At 42.3% G+C, this 20846-nt stretch overlaps 1 protein-coding gene across 3 annotated transcripts in view; it reads left to right on the plus strand.

The window, feature by feature from the left end:
- tiam2a (TIAM Rac1 associated GEF 2a) overlaps window positions 1-20846 on the plus strand; it is a 73914-nt gene that overhangs the window by 1993 nt on the left and 51075 nt on the right. For 2 of the 3 annotated variants that reach the window (XM_058398184.1, XM_058398188.1), the window contains exon 1: window positions 10009-10188. The exons of the other annotated variant lie outside the window; for it this stretch is intronic. The gene's annotated coding sequence lies outside the window, so the exon portion shown is untranslated. Of the gene's footprint in view, window positions 1-10008; window positions 10189-20846 lie in introns of those variants that run through there. 3 annotated transcript variants of the gene reach the window in all.

Consider the following 20846-nt stretch of genomic DNA (forward strand, 5'->3'; position numbering starts at 1 on the left):
CGGCCAGTTTTAGTCTTTTTACATTGAAATCATTAATCTGTTCTGCTACACAACACACACACACTCAATTAATATGGCTGCCTTGTTCGTCTAAAACAATTCAGAAACTGTTCCGGTGTTGGAAGCGGTGTCATGGAGCCACGATATTGATTCATTAGTAGGTTTGGAAATGAAATCATGTATAATCACCACCATGAGAGTGAGTGGGAGGGGCTTACACTTTCCCATGTCGATCACAGAGATGCTAGCCAGTCGTGGACGTCTGTCAGCTCGTGTATGCAGAAGAGGGCAGATCGCACTTTCCTTTAGAGTGTATTGTGCGGTTTGAAAAGATGTGCATGGCTCGAATCACGTGTTTAGACTTCGTTCTCCTTCACCTGATGGTGCTAATGAGGAAAGACTTCAAAAGCCACCAAGCTGACCCTCTGGAAAAGGGAATTATACAGATTACAAGATTTATTTACGAACATGTGACCGATATATTCAGAGAGACTTTGCAGCCAAGTCAAAAGCTCTGGATATATTCTTCCCTCATTGTCAGCTAGTATAATGAGACTGCATTACAGAGCCTTACAGACCATGGTGTTTACACACTTCCCGTCTCGTGAGGCGTGGTCAGATGAACTGCAGCCAATCTGGAGATCTGGTCATCTGCTGCTGGAACTAACCCAAATGCCGTGCTTTTACTCATCATCCTTCGTTAGGGACTGCAGAAATCTTTCTGAATTAATGTTCACACCCCTGTAATAGCCAAAAAAAGAAGAAATGGTGAGAAGTTCTTTATACGCAGTATTCTCACAGCAGGAACCCTGCCCGAAGCTGTTCTCCAGACCTCACACGTACAGACGGAAAACACTCCTGTAGCTTGTTAGACATGTGGGAGCTAATAAAACTCTTACAGGGTTGAGCTATTAAAAGCATGTGTGAGGTGTTCCGCTGCTAAGCATTTACACAGTCCACGCACTTTACGAACTCTGATTCTTCATCCTTCCTGAATCTTCAGAACAAGCTTCTCTCAAGCTCGTGCTACCAGGTTTAATCCATCTCACTGTTCCTGATGGGAAGAGTTGATGTTTAAAAAAACAAAGAAAAATCGATGTCCACATATGAAACTGGCTTAAAGTTGGGAAAAAAACAGAACAAATAAGTCTTCCTTCATCATCAGTGTCCATGCTGTTCAGGATGCGTTAAATGATAAATCCAATCTGAGTTTAATATATTTATATTTTTGGTGTAAACTGAATGAGAAATGAAGTGAGACTTGGTTCAGCTAGTTAGTTGGTGGTGTTGAAGACTTTATTATTTGGAAGCTGAGTGTGGTGCTGAGGATGTGAGAGAGCGGGACGGAATAAAGTGCCGCCGCATCACTCTCTTTAGATAGAGACGAAGCAAGTGTTGAACCCCGTTGCACCAACATCAACGTTTTATGCTGATTCTAAAGGTTCAGGATCTGATGACCTTCTGAGGTGACATGCTGAGTTTGTCCACTAGAGGTCACACACGCACACTTCTGGTGTCGGTCTGGCGTCGGCCATGCGGATACTGCGCCGTTCTACCACGCTCCCGAGGAGGAGGAGGAGAATCTCTGTGATTATATGTTAAACATAAAGCCTGTAGGCATCTGTATAAAAAAATGCTCATCATAGACCTCAGTCCTGTCTTAAACCGTCTCGGATTATCTCAGGATCTTTCCAGTCGCGGCTTTAGCATGTTAAATATAGCTCCTGTTTAAAACATCAGCCAACTGTGTGATTAAGTGTTTTACTGCTACCTTTTGGCTTTGGCGTGTTCACACCCAACATTTCTGCATCAAAAGGAATTAAAATTACACACTTTCTGCTCCCGAGTTGAGCAGAGGAGGAATAAAAGCCATCTTGGGCAGAGAGAAGCGAGCGCATTAGCAAGGAAACTTTCTTTCTACACCACGCTTGTGTTTTATACCGATCCGAACTCACTCTATAAAATCATGTGATTAACACGCTAATATTCTGCAGAGCCTTAATTGATTCAAATCGTTCAATCTGTCGCTCTCCTAATGTCAGATATTTATTCATTCAGATTTGATTTCAGTGCCGTAGATCAGACTGGTGCATCTCTTTGATCATCGCTTTCTGATTTGCTCCAGGGCAGGGTGACCGAGGGCAGGAAGCTGCTCTGTGGGGGGTCAGGGGTCAGCTGGACGGGGTTCCAATGTGACACCAGAGCAGCTTTAACGAGCAATCAGCATTTCACAAAGTGCTCCGGAACATCACAGCAGGGATGCAAATCTAATTAAATTTTTTTAAAAAAAGGAATATTTTTGAAGAAACGAGACAAAGCCCCGAATTTCAGTCTTCTCTGCTTTTTTCATTAATGTTTTGGCCGTCCGTGATGTAAAAGGTCCCAACACTGACTCTTTTTGTTTGGTTCTTGCTTTAACACAATCATGGAGATCATTCCACAATTAACATTTATAAAAAGCTCTATAAAAAGGTTTTTTGGTAGTAATCGGAATTCAGGGTCTTTTTATTGAAACAGATTATTTGACTCACTGATATGAATCGAATCTTTTCGCTCCAAAACGACTCTGAGTCAGATTCACGATCTTTCATCTTCAGATGATGTTCTTAGTCTAGAAATCATTAAATGCAATCTTACTTAACGTTTTTATTACCAAAAATTTGAATATTGAATTTGGAAAGTCCAAATTGTCTACGGAAAAAAAAGTGAAGTCTAAAAGAGCTGGTTCAAAGAGTCGACTCGTTCACAATCGACTCATCAGACAGCATGTGAAAGATGCGGTGTGTGTGTGTGTGTGTGTGTGTGTGTTATGTACCACAAGTTTGTGATGAAGGTTTTCCTTTAGCCGTCCGTTTAGAGCAGGAGGCTCCCTCAGGTCTTTACACCTGGTTCTTCACCGTGATTCACCTCCAAGCTCCGTCGCTCTCACGCTGCTAAAACATGCCTGTCTGCCCTGAGGCTCGACATCATTTCCTGTTTGTTTTCAGACACTGAAATGCCTTCATTAAGTATATAACATGCCTCAGACATGCTGGGGACACACACACACACTGTCTAACAGAGAGCCACAGAGAGATGTTTGTTCCTGAGAAATGTGTTCAGTTACACAGTGTATCGATTGTTAATATCCTTTTTTTCAGTCTTCGTGAAAGACTTTTTGTTTCTTTGGTGGTTTCCCTGTTTTATTGTCGTTGTATATTTTAACGAGGGAGTGACTGTTACCACGTCTGCAGTCCTTGGAGTATTTTATTCTTCTTATATCTCAGCAGTTTTACATCGATTACATTTTACTTACACCATAGCAGCTACATTGATCAGCTATAACACTCTGACCACTGACTGCTGAAGTGAATAAGACTGATGATCTCCTCATCATGGCACCTGTTAGTGGGTGGGATATATTAGGCAGCAAGTCAACATTTTGTCCTCAAAGCTGATGTGTTAGAAGCAGGAAAAATGGACAAGTGTGAGGATTTGAGCGAGTTTGATGAAGCGCCAAATTGTGATGTCTAGACCACTGGATCAGAGCATCTCCAAAACTGCAGCTCTTGTGGGGTGTTCCCGGTCTGCAGTGGTCAGTATCTATCAAAAGTGGTCCAAGGAAGGAACAGTGGTGGACCGGAGACAGGGTCATGGGCGGTCAAGGCTCATTGATGCACGTGGGGAGCGAAGGCTGGCCCGTGTGATCCGATCCAACAGACGAGCTACTGTTGCTCAAATTGCTGAAGAAGTTAATGCTGGTTCTGATAGAAAGGGCTCAGAATACACAGTCAGGATGGGTCAGGGCTGTTTTGGCAGCAGAAGGGGGACCGACACAATATTAGGCAGGTGGTCATAATGTTATACCTATAAAAACTTGTTCCTTCATCATCTTCCTTTTTCATGCTAATAATACAGGAAAAAAACCTACATTTATCATGTTATTGTGAAAGTACACTGAGGAACTTCTCTGTCCTGAAGAAGTCAGAACATACGCAGCTTTAGCTCTGACTGTTACAAAGCACTGAGACTGGAGACTCCTTCCATACATCTGTTTCTTGCACCTACACACATTTAATCCTTTATGTGGATTATTTTAAGTCAGTTATTAACAGATCAGACGATTACCAGGAAATCTGGCTGTCCATTCCACGTAGATGAAGTTGACTAGACATCTGCACATGAACTGTTTAAGTTCTGTAAATGGAAGCGCTTCTGCTCCACGTTAAGGAGTTTGTAGTGAAATCCAACGCGTCAGCCGTGACATTTAGCCGCGTTTCAGTCCTCTCCTCCCCTGTGGCTGCTCCAATCTGCTCAGCCAGTTTGCTGCATCAATATTCCCCCACTTACCGGATTTAATTATTCAACATCATGTTTATTAATGACAGTGGACATCTGTAGTCCCTTCAGCCCCACCCCCAACCCCCGAGCAGACCGCCCCGAGATTAAAGACTGAAGTGTGAAAATCTGTCGAGGCTCCTGTTCTTGATTTGCTCACTGAAGCGTTATAAAGGAAAACGAACCGCGATCCAATATGAGCCGAGACAGGAAGTGACATCTGGCCTCGGGGTATAAACACCGGGGGCGGGGCTACACTCTCACGCCATTATATAGAGGATGACGCTGATAAAATTTCGAACTTCGAGTTATTTATTTGTCTGAATGTTTATTTTATTTATATTCTGCTAATCGTGCCTGTCGGGCGTGGACATGACCCGGGATAATGAAGAGGCACTGGGCAGATCGTTGTTTCGGTTGCATTGACGTCTTTAGGGCACTACAGCTCATGGTCTCAGTGGTACAGAAGCCTATAGGGCACCACATGTAGTTTATTCCAGTTGTAGAGAAGCCTATAGAGTCATGGTGTTGGTGATTTTCTATAACGAGTGTGTGATTATTCAGAACCTTCTCTCTGTTTCCCAGGAGAGGAATAAAAAGAGAAAGGGAGCATCAGGGGAGTGCTGAGGCAGCATGATGCTCTCTCTCTGGACTTTCTCTCTCTCTCCCTCTTTCTCTCTCTCTCTATCTATCTATATCTATCTATATCTATATCTATCTATCTATCTATCTATCTATCTATCTATCTATCTATCTATCTATCTATATATATATTATATATATAAAGATCCCCCCCTCTTTCTCTCCCTCTATTTCCCTCTCTCCCTCTCTCTGTCTCCCTCTTACGCCCCCCCCACCCCCCAGCCAAGACAGGGATTTATGAGTGTGGATCTATGTTTCAGGTTTTTCCTCTCCTCTCCTTTTCCTTGGCTCATCTTATCGATCAGGAGCAGCTCATGCATGATGAACATGAGTGGTGTTTCTCCAGCCTTCCTCCCGCTTCATTTCACACATTTACTTACACACACACACACACACACACACAGAGGCAGGGAGCCATCCCTGGACAGCAGTGGTGAAAATGAGAAACATAACCTGCCACGAGGGCTTTGTCCCAGAGGCACGATCCTGCCGAGAACTTTCTCTGCTGCAGACTTTTGGGAGCGTTGTGTGTGATAGTGATGGAGAGCAGCACACTGGCGTGTCACACAGCTGTGTTAAGCATGACAGATGTGTGTGAGATGGTGACGCCGGACCACCCGGCTTTGATTGGCTGTGTGTGTGTGAGGTGCAGGGGTGGACTACATCTCACTCTGAGTCTCAGGGTGACATTATCTCCACACAGTGTTTACATCTCTCAGCATTACCTCTCTCTCTCTCACTCTCTCTTTCTCTCCCTTTTTCCCTCTCCCTCTTTCTCTCTCTCGCTCTCTCTCTCTTACTCTCTCTTTCTCTGTCTCTCTCTCTACCGAACCTTTCACAAACACACTCACTCGCACACACACACAGGAGTGAGGAATGTATGCAATCTATCCATACATACATAGACACACACGTGCATTAAAGGTATACTCAAGAATTTTATCGTCTTACTTAATGGACGTCTAAAGGTCGGATGTTTCGCTCCAACGATTCACAGTTTCTCCACTCGCCGGTGTTTGTTGAAGTAAACAGCAGCAGTTGCTGTAGAGTGGAATGATTTTTCTCTCAGCTCCAGTTTCATACTCAGACTCCGTGTAGGTGTGAGACGTGGAAGAGAGCCGGCTGTATTCAATACATTGTGCTACAAAATACCCACAATGCAATTTCATAATCCAAACTTAATCCCCACATCACACCTGGTATTAATTTAGGAAATAAACCTAGGTGTGTTCCGTTACTTTAATTACATCACTTCAGCTGGAATTTATATTAGGCAGCATGTCTGTGTGTGAAGTGAGTCCCAGGAGCATCGCTGGATAAAGCACCATGTTCATACCTGAAGCTGGATTTCAGAGACGTTTATATACCGAGTCTTAGTCTTAAATATGTTTTTATATATATTATATTGCCAAAGGTTTTATGACACCCCTCAAAATCATCGAATACATGGGTTGTTTTTCAGGGGTTGGGCTCGGCCCCTTAGTTCCAGTGAAAGGAACTCTTAATGCTTCAGCTTCATACCAAGACATTCTGGGATGGGAACAGTTTGGGGATGACTCCTTCCTGTTCCAACATGACTGCACACCAGTGACCAAAGCAAGGTCCATAAAGACATGGATGAGTGAGTTTGGTGTGGAGGAACTTGACTGGCCTGCACAGAGTCCTAACCTCAACCCCATAGAACACCTTTGGGATGAATTAGAGTGGAGACTCAGGGAAAGTGCGACAAAGTTGAAGTGCAGAATTCGATGATCTGGAGGGGTGTCCCAAAACTTTTGGCTATATAGTGTATATATTAGGTTTAGTAGAATTAGCAACTCTATTCTGTTTCACTGTTGTTTCTATTATTGCAACAGATCGTCTGTCTTTCTTAGGCTTTTTCTTTATTTAAGGCTTTTTTTTTACATTCATGAATCTATTTTTGCTTCTACAAGGACAAATATTAAGATTTGTGTTTGGAACACATGCATAATTAATTCACCAAAGCCACTATTTTGTTCAGTAAATTTCAGCCCCATTTATCCCCCAGCGCTGTTCCATTCTTAAATCTGATTGGTCAGTAGGTGTTCACAGTAACACGCTCTTTCTACTCCGTTATCGTTTCTATGGTAACACACAGGGATTCGTGAAGTTTTTCTTTAAGGAGATGTTTATGTATCATGTATGGAAGGAGTCTCCAGCGTCAGCACTTTGTAGCACATCTTCACAACAGAGGAGGTTAAACTTTCTTGGAAACAAAAATGACAATCTGTTTAGTTTTATTAACATGAAGAGAGAGCGCAGAGAGACTGGCGAGGGAAGGAGTGTTTATAGCTGCTATGATGTACATGAAAACTACATTAAACCTAACAAAAACGTCTGTTTCACGACTACATCATCGGTGGCAAATTGGTTAAGGTACGTGTGTGTTTGAGTTGCCGTGGAGATGGTGCTGTCAGTCATCATGAGATAAGCCACGCCCACTAGTAGTAGTTTTGTGGCTTTCAGCTATAATCTAATCTAATATACTAGCATCTTATTAATGTCTAATTAAATTAATAATGTTTATCTTGATATAATCATTTTTTAAAAACGTTAGGGTTTAAAGTCATCATATACAGTAAATATGGAGCAGTAACTAACTCTGAGCTGATATAAACAGACTCGTAGCTCGCCTTAGACCCTGAATTGTTTGTTTTTTTGGGTATGGGAGCGAGGATCGTGTTGCAGCAGGTGCTACTCGGGCATTACTTTAATCATTCTGACCTCAAACAAATATCAGTGTTGACACAGCAACGGCCAAACGACTCGGCTGCTCGCAGGCACGCAGGCTGGCTTCCAGCGTGAGAAAACGTGATTGTTCATTCACACAGCAACACAAAGAGAGTCGCACAGCCACGAGGTGGGGCAGCAAATCTCATGAAACCTGAGACCATCATACGCCTCAGCTCAGTCCAAAAGTTTATACACCCTCAGGGCAAAGCGAAGACAAGTGCAGGGTTTACAGCATTGTGTGTTGTGCCTTCATCATCATCAGTAACACTGTCTACACCTGCAGCTTGAAAATTGTTCTTTTGTTCTTCTTGGAGTTCTCTTCTGTGTAAATAGACTCACGTTCCTGTTCTCCGTGGGGCGCACAAACTTTTGCACTCACCTGTAGTTACACATCGTTCAGCTTCTTTTTGTCTTCATCGTGAGCCTCGAATAAAAAGAAGCTCTGGAGTCCCCGCTTCAATCCTGACCTCTGTGTGGAGGTCTCTGTGAGGTTCTCCAGGTTCCACTGACCTTCCATCCTAGAACCATCCCAGGTGGATGAGGTGGACTGGTCACAGAAGATGAGTGATGCATTTCTGTTTTTTTGAAGACCTTCTTCATCCTCATCATCCTGATAGACCATTTTTTCTTGTTTTCTTTTTTCCCCCCTCCTTCTACAGTGTAACCACCATCGATTTTTCTTTAGCAGTGTTGGAGAACGACATTCGACTTCTCTTAAGGACACGCTTCCTTTAATTACACGTGGCGGAAAAAAACAACACGATGTGAGAAATGTTTATTAGAATGAATTCACCTCCGTTCACGTTCATTACCATCACTGTAGAGGCACGGTGTGGAGAAACAGGAGAAGTGTGAAATTAGAAGACTTTTATTTCATACCACACACACACACTCTTCTCTCTAATAAATTAGCGTGGCAATTACAGGCACTGTGAAAGTGTTGTGTTTTTGTTGTAATGTTTGGAGGTGAGGTGCACAACCATCACCTCCTCCACCTGTCACATGATTCAATCGCCATGGAGACCCAATTTCCATGCCTATTAGAGCAAATTAAATGAGAACGCTAGCAGCACATGACACACATTGTGATGCTCATTTTTTTTTGTAGTCAGTGTGTTAATGCGCACTGTAGCCGTGTTCTCGGTGAAGCGACACGTGTCCTGAACACGTCTCTCGTCACGGCTGCATTGTCTCAGGATCGAGGAGGAAGGTGGCAGAATGTCATTCAGAGTTGAATGCACATAATTGGATCCCGGCCCCACGGCCGCCCCCGGAGCTGCCACACAGGACAGGGCTTTACAATAGACCAAAGAGCCTGCAGGGTGAATATCACACCCCCAACACACACACAGGATTGTTCCTATACTCAGCAATGCTAGCTGTCTTCTCCTAGTATTTTATTTTAGTTTGCGGTCACTAACAAGCTGTGCAACACACACCCCAGGGAAAAATCCACAGATTTAAACAAATGCATTATGGGCATTTTGTACAATTTACAGTGCAGGGTTTAATTTTTGTCTGCTGTGTTTGCTAAACGATGTGAAATAGTGCACTGTGTAACATCAGAGTGTGTGCTTTAAATGTTGACCTTCATGAAAGATCTGCGAAAAATGCTGCAGATATCAGCTCAGACTCGGATTAAAAAAAGAAAATATTCTTTAAAGTTAGCTTGAGGGAATAAAGGTTTGATTTTTTCCTCCCTCATCATCGCCGCTACCGTATTACTAGCGATCCTGTGAGTTTACCCTCCTGCTGTTGGTGGATTTTAGACGATTTTAAACTGCACTCGGACTTAACTTCATGTTTTTTCATCACAGTGGCACTAAATCAGCAGAAATCATTTACCATGTGTGGTTGTCATAAATCTGGCTCAAAGCTAGCTATGATAGCTAATCTTAGCATACAAGCTAAAATTTCTACAAACATCATCATCATCATATGTTTTAATTCCTGTGTGTGATATATGAAAAAAAAAGAATAGATGTGACCTTTGTGCTGCTGAAATACGTAAATCTGATCCAAATACCAAGCAGTATATAATCAGACTCGGATTTCATCGGATTAAACATCAAACTTTTGAAATCAGGCTTATTTACATATTTCTTAATATTCAGAATAAATATCAGTCACATCTAAAATATCCAAATGTGTCTCTCTCTCTCTCACACACACACACACACACACACACACCTTGTCCTTACTTGGCATTTCTGTACTTATACTCTAATGAGCGTTGAAACCGCTTCCTTCTGATTGGCTGATGGAGCTGTCTATCATTTGTGGGCGGAGTGAAGGCTATCCAGCGCGTGGTGGTGGTGTGTACGGGCTCGCGCTCTGAGGGAAATGAGAGAAACTTCATTCGCTTTAAGGAAATATCTGAAATACTTCTTTAAACAGGAGGAGAATAAACAGAAGATTAATGAGATTAAAGTAATTTTATTTTTAATTCTCACACCGGAGCTGCGGTAGGATTCGGTGAGTAAAGTTGAGATATTTATCCATGGAAGCTGTTGGGATTAAAACCGAACTGTTTTGGTTGTTTATGTGCTAAAGTTTAACCATGATTTATTTATTTTTTTGTGGTAAGAAAACGTATTAAAAACAAAACCAACATGCGCGTGACTAGACTTTTTGTTTTCTTTAGTGCTTATTGTTTTTATTTTACGCTTCAGTGCTTTAGTAATCCGAGTATAAATGATTTAAACTGAATGAACTAGCATTAAAGTGAGTGATTTTTTTTAAAGAAGTAGTATTTTGCCTGTGGTATTTGTGTCCTGTGCTTTGTTACCTTTGCGACGAGTGCGCGCGCGTGTGCGTGCGTGCGCGTCCCCGACAAGCCGTCTTGGCGAAAGCTTTATAGTTTCTGTCTGTTTCTGCGGGCAAATAAATATTTACAGTTATATATTTTTATGTTATTATTGGCTTGAGGAATGCTGAAGGCGTATTTTTGTATTTTATTTATTTATTTTTTTACTTATTGCAGAAATTACATGTTTTTCTCAGGAGCAGAATGATTGATATTTTTTACTTTTTTACATTTTATTTTTTTATATTTTTGATATAAATATGTGATTGATTATCCCACAGTTTTGATTTATTTCCAAAAAATCTGACTGAAATATTTGGACAGAATTTCAAGCTGACTTAATCCTGATGTAATATCTCAGGTGTGACCATTCTGACCTACCTGTAGTTGGACTTTTTGTCTCAGAATTCCGACACAGTTTTGAAATATTCCCGAAAAACTCTGACTGCATCTCAGAATCCTGATTTATATCAGAATTTTAATTGATCATGTCACAGATTTTGACCGATTTTTAAAAACCTGACTCGTCTTAAGTTTGATTTATCTCACAGTGTTGCTCAAGTCAGAGATTTTTAATCATTTATGACTGAATTCCTAAAATATTCCTGATGCTGAATAATACGGAAACGAGTATTGTTTACTTCAGAAATTGCTTTACAGTGTTTTTTTTATTGTAATGAGCTAAAACATGCACTGTGTTAGACAGCAAAGTTAAACAAATCTAAGTTCTTTCACACATCAGTCCTGAACACCCCGAGTCTCCGTCCACTTCAATATCTCAAGGTCAGTGAAGTGCAGAAATATGAGCGGTGTTAAATATCATCTCCACCAGGAAGGGATAAAACTAATCCCCTCCTGCTCCTGTCTGTCTCTCTGTCTCTCTCTCTCTCTGTCTCTGACTCTCTCTCTCTGTATCTCTATCTCTGTCTCTTTCTCTCTCCATCCCCCCTCTTCTCTCTCTCTCTCCGTCTCTCTCCCTCTCCCCCTCTCTCTGATGTTTGGGAGGTTCTCTGATGGCATGGTGTGGTGTCAGGTTCAGTAATAACACAAAGATCTCTGGAAGTGTATTGTAATGCAGGAGACAGAGCAAACACCCCGGCGTCTGCGGGAGCGAGATCCAGACACGCCATCAGGATCCAAGAAAACACGGCTCACTTAATGACTGCTCTGCAGTGACAAGCCGTTATTTATTAGTGTTTTATGTCTCACACAAGTGCTGAAGTTCCTGCAGGAAGTGGTGTTTATTATTGTGAACTCATCCGGATCTCGTTCAGAACTCTGAGCTCGTGTCAGTCCGAGGACGTGGCCGGAACGCTAAACCTTTTCTTTTCTTAGGACTCTGATTTAAAAATACGATTTTTTTAACCACAAGTGCCATTACAGTGCTATTTCTGCACACAGGCATTCAAGTCCTAAAGACTGCTCTTCCTTCTGAGAATATAAACTACAAGAGCCAGAGCTGCGCTATTTTTACCCCACATCTCTGACACCATGGCGCTGCCGGATCCTGGACCCTGGATTCTGAATCCTGCGCTCTGATTGGTCAGAAGGTGTCCATTCATGTCTATAGCATGTTGGTTGTGTTAACACGTTGTCGTTTATATAGTAACGGCTCTTTTACGGGGACGACGCATGGATCTTCAGGACAGTCACGTAACAATCTGGTGAAGGAACGGTGGTTTAAAGCTGTTATAATGCACTTATTACCTGTTTTTGCAGAGTTTCATTTACTTCCTTTCTGTTATAATTAGCGCCAGGTGAAGAAGATCTAGAAATATCTCTTTTCTCCGTACCGAAGGGATCCTTCGCTCAGAGTGAACGAGTGTAGACAAAAACCCGGGAAGGAAAATTAAACCCTCTAAGAAAAAAAATAGAGAAACACTGATTGCATTTTTTTGTCACTCAAATCTTAACATTCCTGTGTGTGTTTTTTAGGGTAAGATTATATTTATCTGTGGCTGCAGTGTGTGTGTGTGTGTGTGTGTGTGTGTGAGGCTATATAAAGCAGGTGATTGTGTAGCAGCAAGCAGACGAATAAATGAGTGGTGTGGGAAACTTCCTCTTCCTGTACACGCACAATTCCCTACCGCACGGCCGGGTGGACGCTCCGGCACGTGTCCAGTCTGAGCGAGGACTAGAGATTTAGATGTCAGGGAGCAGATCAGAGATACTAAAATATTCTTTGGGATGTTATCACACCTCTAAACAGTCCTTCCTCTCTGCAGCTTTGCTTTATTTTCTCTCGCAGCATACTGAAGATTTATGGACTTGCAGTTCTGACCCTTACAAAGCACTGACACCGGAGACTCCTTCCATACACGTTTTATATGTGTATATATATATATAAACCTTTTTAATCTGTTTAAGCGGACCATCCAGCGTATGAGTCCCTGTGAATGAGCTGTTGCTATAGCAACGAAGGGGCATTAATTTACCGAGCGCGCATGTCGTGTCTTTGACCCTTTTGTAGTAAATTAAGATGGAAAGACTGCTCAGTGAGAGACTCTGCTCTCCCTCACACGCTAACGTCACCTGCTAATTGACCGAGAGAGAGGGGGAATGAATCAGGCAGAAGCAAGCAGATGGAAGAGTGCGGTTCGGGTCGTCACCCCTAAAACTGCAACAAATTGAAAGCCTCGAAAAGATTAATGTCGAGATTCAAATCTAATCGTGTCCTTTCACGTCACGTCTCGTGCCTCGCCTCACGTGACCCGTAGAGAAGATGAAGATTAAAGATTAAACGAAGAGACGTGTTACACCGGCTCAGCTCTGCGCTCGGCTTTACTGTGTTTTTTTAATGAAGTGGGAATGATTCCTTTTTTGTTCATCATCATCTATTCAGTTGGACTCGTTTTTTTGTGTTTTATTAGTTGTGTTTTATTTATGTGAGTCTTTTGAAGACCTGCTGTGTTGTTCAGTCAGAACATGTCCAGACGTGATGCTTCGACCGCAGCAGCGCTCACGTGTTTTTGCTCACTGCGCCGAGAGTGTTTTTGCTGAGTAGGAACAAATAATGACTCCCGTCAGGAACACTGTAACCATGACGACACTCTTACCAGTCCTAACTAGTGTACCAGCTAGAGAATTCAAGCTGCTCGTTAGACGTGATGGTTGATGGCGTCCCAGAAACGTACCCTAACATTCGTGGAATCAGTGTGTTCGTAAATCTGTGTGTTCGCTAACTGACGAGACTCAAGATTCTCCATGTTGGAGAAAAAACCAAAAAACTTTAACCTGTAAACCGTGAAGGTCTGACCACAGTGCAGTGTATTTGTTTTGATTGGTGTTTGGAGATTTAAACACTGACACTGAGAGACGCTTCACTGGTCACTGTAATCTAAATAAATGAAGAATCTTTAAGTGCGTGTTTTATCTGAATGATTGATCGTCTGAACTGATCTATAGTCGAAACCGTGATTGATGGGGTTGAGTCCAGCTGTCACTCTCTCTCACTCACTCACTCACTCACTCACTCACTCACTCACTCACTCACTCACTCACTCACACACACACACTGATGTTAATCAGAAGTGCACACACAGCTGGGACTGAGATCCAGACCCTCACTCAAGGAACCTCTCCTCTGTTTCTCCATAACTGAGCAATCACCTAAAGCGCGATACGAGACACGCTCACGTCTCTCATCCAGCAGTGACGTCCCTCACTCAGGTTCAGCAGAGCTCGTAAAAAACAAGCGCTAATTAAAGCAGCAGAAATCACCCGACACTACACATCTCGGATCATCAGAACCAGCAGGCGTCTCAGGCACGACGCTAAAAATAACTTCAGCGTGATAATTAGACGCTTCAACCCTCAAGATAAATTACTAAACTCGGTGAGGACACGCTGGGGAGATTTCCTGTTCGCAGCAGGGATTATGGGACAAGTTTAGGAACAGCGAGTAAGAATAGGAATATCTGGAAAATACTCGATATTAGCGCTGCCTCGTGATTGGATGTGTCAAAAACAGTGATGCTTCTTGAGTCGCAAATGAGTCGACTCCTTGAAACAGTTTTTTTTAAGTGAATATTGAGAATTAATTCGCATGTGAACGCCTTATTTCTTTCTTTTTCTTTCCTGCCCTTTCTTTATCTTCCTTTCAGTGTTTTATCAGTTGAAGGAACCGAAGCAAACGCATACGCAAAGCCTTTATTGTTGAGTTTTGTATCTGCGATAAGAACGACCTTTATTTTCTCCAGAAATGTACTTCAGAGAATATTTGCAGTTGGATTGAAATAGACGGCGATGTTGTACAACACAGACACGCTGAGGAGACGTGAACGGCGTGGTCTTATCCATAACACAAAAATAGGATTGTTTGAGAAAATTAAACTGAGTGAGCTGACAGAAAAAGCTGACAGAAAAAATGCTCTGGAAAATTCCACTCCCGTGTGAACGCCTCATCACGCCGGCCCAACAAAAGGCCTGTAGTGTGAGGCATGGTGGGATCGCGCTGACCCGTGACCGCTAGCCCTCTTAATGACGAGGGCTCGCTCCAGCCCAAACCTCATGAGAAACTGCTGGAGGAAACGTTTCGCTGGAAATAGTGTTAATGCCTCTGATGGAAACGTCAGCAGTGGAAACCTGGCTGTCTCAGGCGCGTCATTAACACCAGCAACGGATTAGAATAAACCTTTTCCAATGACGTGCCAGGAATAGCAACGGACCAGGATTAGAGTCTGGACCTTCAATCAGACCACGGCTTTAGTGCAGGACGACCTGGATGCATAGATAGACTGATGGATGGAGGTGGATGGATAGACAGACAGACAAGTAGATAGATAGATAAACAGACAGATAGATAGATAGACAGACAGACAGACAGACAGGTAGATGGATAGACTGACAGATAGATAGACAGCTAGATAGATAGATAGAAGGACAGAGATCTAGATAGATATATAGATAAACACAGATCTCTAGTGTGAATCACACTTTCACACTATTCTTCATTCTGATTATTTAGGAGCCACAAACATTTACCGCAGCATTACACAACTATAAAGGGATAAAAAATAAACTATAACACATTAGCTACAGATTTGCTAGCGTTGGCATTTCACACTTCCTGAAATGTCTCAAAGTGTCTGAGAAAAATGTTCTCACTTGCGTGAGAACGTCGTTTCCTCACCAGCCTTTTATTCACTTTTTGTGAATTTAATAAGACACAGTAAGCAGCGTGAGCTCCTCCATTCTGGAGATCTCTGAAAACGTACAGCTTTTCCTCCAACACTGGAATAAACACATAAATAAATACGTTTTAAATGTGTCTTTACATCTCCTTAAACTTCATGTGAATAAGCTGTTGCCAAAGTAACATTATTAAATCAATTAATTATCGCTGCCTGTTCAATGGCATCCTGTACTACTTCTTCTTCTTCTTCTTCTTCTTCTTCTTCTTCTTCTTCTTCTTCTTCTTCTGGCCGCTCGATTGAGCAGGTAAAGTGCACACGTGAGGGAGCGGACGTGTTAATGCAGCCGTGTAAGTGGGTCAGTGTGGAGTACAGTAGGTTAAGGTTTTGTGCCACTGAGCACTCGTCTGGCTGCGATTCATCGCCTCCATTAACTCGACACCTGATCAGCTCTGGGTTTGTTAAAAGGCTGCTGTAAGAAATCACTAACACAAATCCAGTTCTGGGTCATTCAGGGGTCAGTCAGGGGTAAAACAGGTCGAGTGTCCTGTCTGATCACTTTTATTATTTCTTAAGAAAGAAAGGTGTAATTTTTTTGTCTTTTTAACTTAGAGAGAGAGGGGGAATGTGTCTGTGTGTGGGGGGGGGGATTGAGTGTGCTGGCATCACAAAATAAAAAACTGACCAGTGATGAATAATCACACTCACTCTGATTACTGACCTATAACGGAACGACCCGAGGAGCTCCAGGACACGTCATACATCTGTTAGAGAAGTCATTCCTTCACCTCTCTCTCTCTCTCTCTCTCTCTCTCTCTCTCTCTCTCTTTCTTCCCCATCTCTCTCTCTCTTTCTCTCTTTCTTCCCCCATCTCTCTCTCTTTCTTTCTTCCCCATCTCTCTCTCTCTCTCTCTCTCTCTCTCTCTCTCTCTCTTTCTTCCCCCCATCTCTCATCTCTCTCTCTCTCTCTCTCTCTCCCTCTCTCTCTCTTTCTCTCTCTCTCTCTCTCTCTCTCTCTCTCTCTCTCTGGCATTCCTCTGGTTTGTGTTTGTGGCCATCCTGACCAAACGTTGTGTTCTATTTATTAATCCTCTTTGGCTATTGTCTGGATTTTGGCAGAGTTGAGTGATTTGGATTTCAGTCTGTGTAGTGAAAGTGTGTGTGTGTGTATCTGAGTGTGTGTGTATCTTAGTGTGTGTGTGTATGAGGTAGAAAGATCCAGTAGCAGTAGAGTAAATGTGGAGAAAGTGCAGCATGACCACTCCTCTCTCTCTGTTGGTGTAAATGTGGAGTGTGACCAGTTCCAGAGCGAGAGCCTCACTTTCCCTCTATTATTAACCTTTAACCTTTTGACTCGAATTTCAGCTTCCTGTCCTCCAGGCTGTTTTTAGTCTCCTGTCCCTCGTGTCTCATGGATGTCGGATCTGTCTGCGTGTTTTTTGGACCGAAGTTGATTCCCAGAAAGGAAAAAAACTCCAGGACCTCACTCTCACTTTGTAACGCTCATAAAACACTTAAACACTTAACACGTGTCTGTCCAGCTGCACGTCCATCTGTCCTCACATCCTCCATCTACTCTCGGCTCTTTTCACACGTTTCTCTCTGTCTGTCTCTCAGGATTGATCCCTCTGGAAGTTTTAAATCTAGTGTGAAGTTGATGTTTGTGTAGTTTGTGTTTGTGTAGATGTTTGTGTTTGTGATGTTTGTGTTGTTTTTGTTCTCGTCCCTCTGTGACACGTGTGTGAAGTGTCCGAGAACGCCATGCTGCGACCATCTGCTGGATATTTGAGTCGCGTAAAGTCAGACACGTATGCTAAATGTGTTAACCTGTGACCTCATTACACACACACACACACACACACACAAACACACACAATAACAACAACAACAGAGAGCTGATCTGTTAAATCTGTTTTCGATAGTAATGATGACTGAGATTTGTGTGTTGTGGTGGTGTTTTCTGTGTGTGTGTGTGTGTGTGTGAACCACTTTGGTGACTCCATGGAAACAAAAACAAGGCCGTGTGAAAGCATTCATAAAGAACTTAAACATTTTGTTGAGCTTTAAAACAGCGTGTGAAAGTGCGAATGTTCACGAGGTGCTGGGTCTAGCAGGTGTGTGTGTGTGTTTGTGTATATTTGAGTATGTGTGTGTGTATCTGTATGTATGAGTGAGTGTGTATCTGAGTGTGTGTGTGTATCTGAGTGTGTGTATCTGATAGGGATGCAACAATACAGTTAACCCACGGTTCAATACGTACCGTGGTTTTTACCCACGGTGTTCGTTTCGGATGGCTTGGCAAATTAAAGGTTTTTTTTTCTATTATCTATTATCCTTTGCTTAGGTGACAGGAACAGTAAGTATGTTGAGAAGAAAAAAAACTGGTTTTGGTTGAAATTCTCTTTATTTTACTTAAAAGCAAAAATCAACTTGTACACATTCATAGTGTACTGAAAATAGTGAGATATAAAATAATGCTTATATGACTTTATTACAGGAGACGGGTTTGGAGTACGGCGCTCTTTTTTTCCCGTTCTGCTCTGTAATGGCCAGTCACGGTGAGATAACTCTGTTACCTGTGAGGTCCAACTATCTGTTATTAGAGCAAGGCTTCTTTTTTTGTGTGTTTTTTCGTAGAGGTCGGAAAAAAAGGACGTGTCAGTAGTGTGTAACGCGGTTCAAGCACTTTTATAAGTTGCCGAAAGCCCACATCACCAATCACACAAAACGGCTGCAAATCTTTAGCAATTATTATATTATAATTATTTTTTGTCTCTCTCTGAACAAGTTGGGTCTGAATGCTAGAAGGAATCAGATAGGGGACTGTTGCCGCCCCTAACTTTAGCGCTCACTGATTGGATATTTACTTGCAGGGAGGCGTGTCTGTCTCAGCGCATAGACATACAGTACAGGCAAACACAGGCGGTTCAGAGAGTAATAAAACACATGGTTATCATTTTAAGGAAAAACCGAAAAACCAGGTCATACCGAACGCTTCAATATTATATTGAGTATTGTGGCATCCCTAGTGTCTGAGTGTGTGTGTCTGAGTGTGTGTGTCTGAGGGTATGAGTGTGTGTATCTAAGTGTGTGTGAATGACTGTGTGTGTATGTGTATCTGAGTGTGAGAGTGTATCCGAGTGTATGAGTGTGTGTGCATATCTCAAAATCAAATCTCTCTCTTTGTCACATCATCAATAACACAGGTGTAGAAATGAGTGAGATTCTTTAGTGCAGCTCCAGACATTGCAGTTGTAAATGTGCAACACTGATAAGTACAGTAAAAAAAAATGATAATAGTAAATAAATATATATAAGAATATATGTTGCATATATATGTGCAGTATGTACAGTAACAATGGCATGAGATACACAGTATACTCAGTAGATATTGCACAGTGTGTCACAGTGTAATGTGTGTAGCAGCATGAATGTCATGTACATGGGCAGTGGGCAGTTTACAAATACAGTACGTTCACGACTGGCCAGTTATAAAGTGCGGTGTTGTGACGGTGAGTGATGTGTGGTGTACTGTTAGTCCTGATTGTTTAATGGTCTGACAGCCTGGGGGAAGAAGCTGTCCTTCAGTCGGTTAGTTTTGGACTTGACACTACCTGCCTACCTATCAGTAGGTCAGCAGAGACGGTAGCTTTTGGCTCAGATGGGTTGGGTCTTTGATGATCTTTCGGGCTTTCCTCACACTTCGGCTGATGTAGATATCCTATTATCTTATCTATTATCGTAATATCTGAGTGTGTGTGTGTGTGTGTGAAAGTGTAAAACCAGTCATTCCTGAGTAAACATGCTGTAGTGTGTAGGTTTTGTGCGTGTGTGCGCATGTGTGTGCTCTCAGAGTGTGCCCTGACCTTGAGGAGAAGTGACATCTCAGCATTTTCCCCTCAGCCAGGTTCCACCCTTCGCACTGAAGGTGTTCAGCTCTGCTCAGTAGCATGTATCCGATTTCCTCATCATGTTCCCCTGCATGTTCTCCTCCAGCGTCTCTCACAGAAGAACCCTAAATCCTAAATAGTCATGTCCAGCATCCTTAATTAGCACAGAATCAAAAACTCGAGATGAGAGCAGTTTTCTCTCACGTGTCATCGTGGTCACATGCGTTTACAGAATGTCACGTTCTCCGATCTGATGTGTGGAGATCAGAACATCCAGAATTCGTCCACGTGGACGTCTCAGACGTTGATTAGTTCACTCGGTGTCTACACAGAGCTTTAATCAGCTGAGGTACTGAAACACACTCTGATTGAGGTCTGGGTTGAAATAGTGGTTTACACACACACACACACACACACGGTCCACGTTCTAGAAGATGATTAAAGACTTTATGGCGGTTAAACAAATGCAGCTGACTCATCACCTCTTCTCTCCTCATTGTGATGAGTTTCTGATGTTCGGAGAGAGACGATATTTAACTCACTGAATCGACTCGGTGACTCACTCATCGACTCACTGAATCAACTGAAAGCTTTTACTCCTTAAAGCTTTGCTTTATTTCTGAATCTGTTAATTCTTGTGTATTTATTGTTGTTCTGGGTTCTGTGGGACATCAGAAAATTGGTTAAACCTACAAAAAAATCTGCTGAGGCAGTGCTTGTGTCACGAGCGATGAGGAAAAATCGATTCCTGACTCGAGTCAGTCTTTAAACAATTCAGTTTTGATTCTCGATTAAGGAAGATGGACAGCTGTATGGAGCCGAGGTCTCCAGACGTCATGATGGATGTAATGATGGACGCTTCGAATGTATGTTCGAAAATTCAAGCTTTTTCAACATTTTGTTTACCTCTATAATAACATAAAAACACAAATGTGTTTGATGTGTGACATTTTCAGAAAAAGACCAATAGCAAACTTGATTGCAGACAATTTCTGTTCATACTTTATTTTTTATGACTGCTACAAAGAAAATGGGGATGATGATGATGGTGATGAAGAGCTGACATTCAAAAGTATCTTTGTTATTTATAACAATATAAATGTTGGACAGAATGAAGTTTTAATGCCACTTGTCAGTGGTCAGTGGAATTATTTGCCATATCACCCAAGTATGCTGTGTGTGTGTGTTTGTGTGTGTGTGTCACCGCCTCTGACCTCTGTTGTTCCTCACTGGTCAGATTTGTGTGATGGATGAAGCATCTGATCTCTACTCCATCTCAACCCCACTGCGGCTCGTCTCCAGCGT

The sequence above is a fragment of the Hemibagrus wyckioides genome, linkage group LG09 (assembly GCF_019097595.1).
Source record: "Hemibagrus wyckioides isolate EC202008001 linkage group LG09, SWU_Hwy_1.0, whole genome shotgun sequence".
NCBI lineage: Eukaryota > Metazoa > Chordata > Actinopteri > Siluriformes > Bagridae > Hemibagrus > Hemibagrus wyckioides.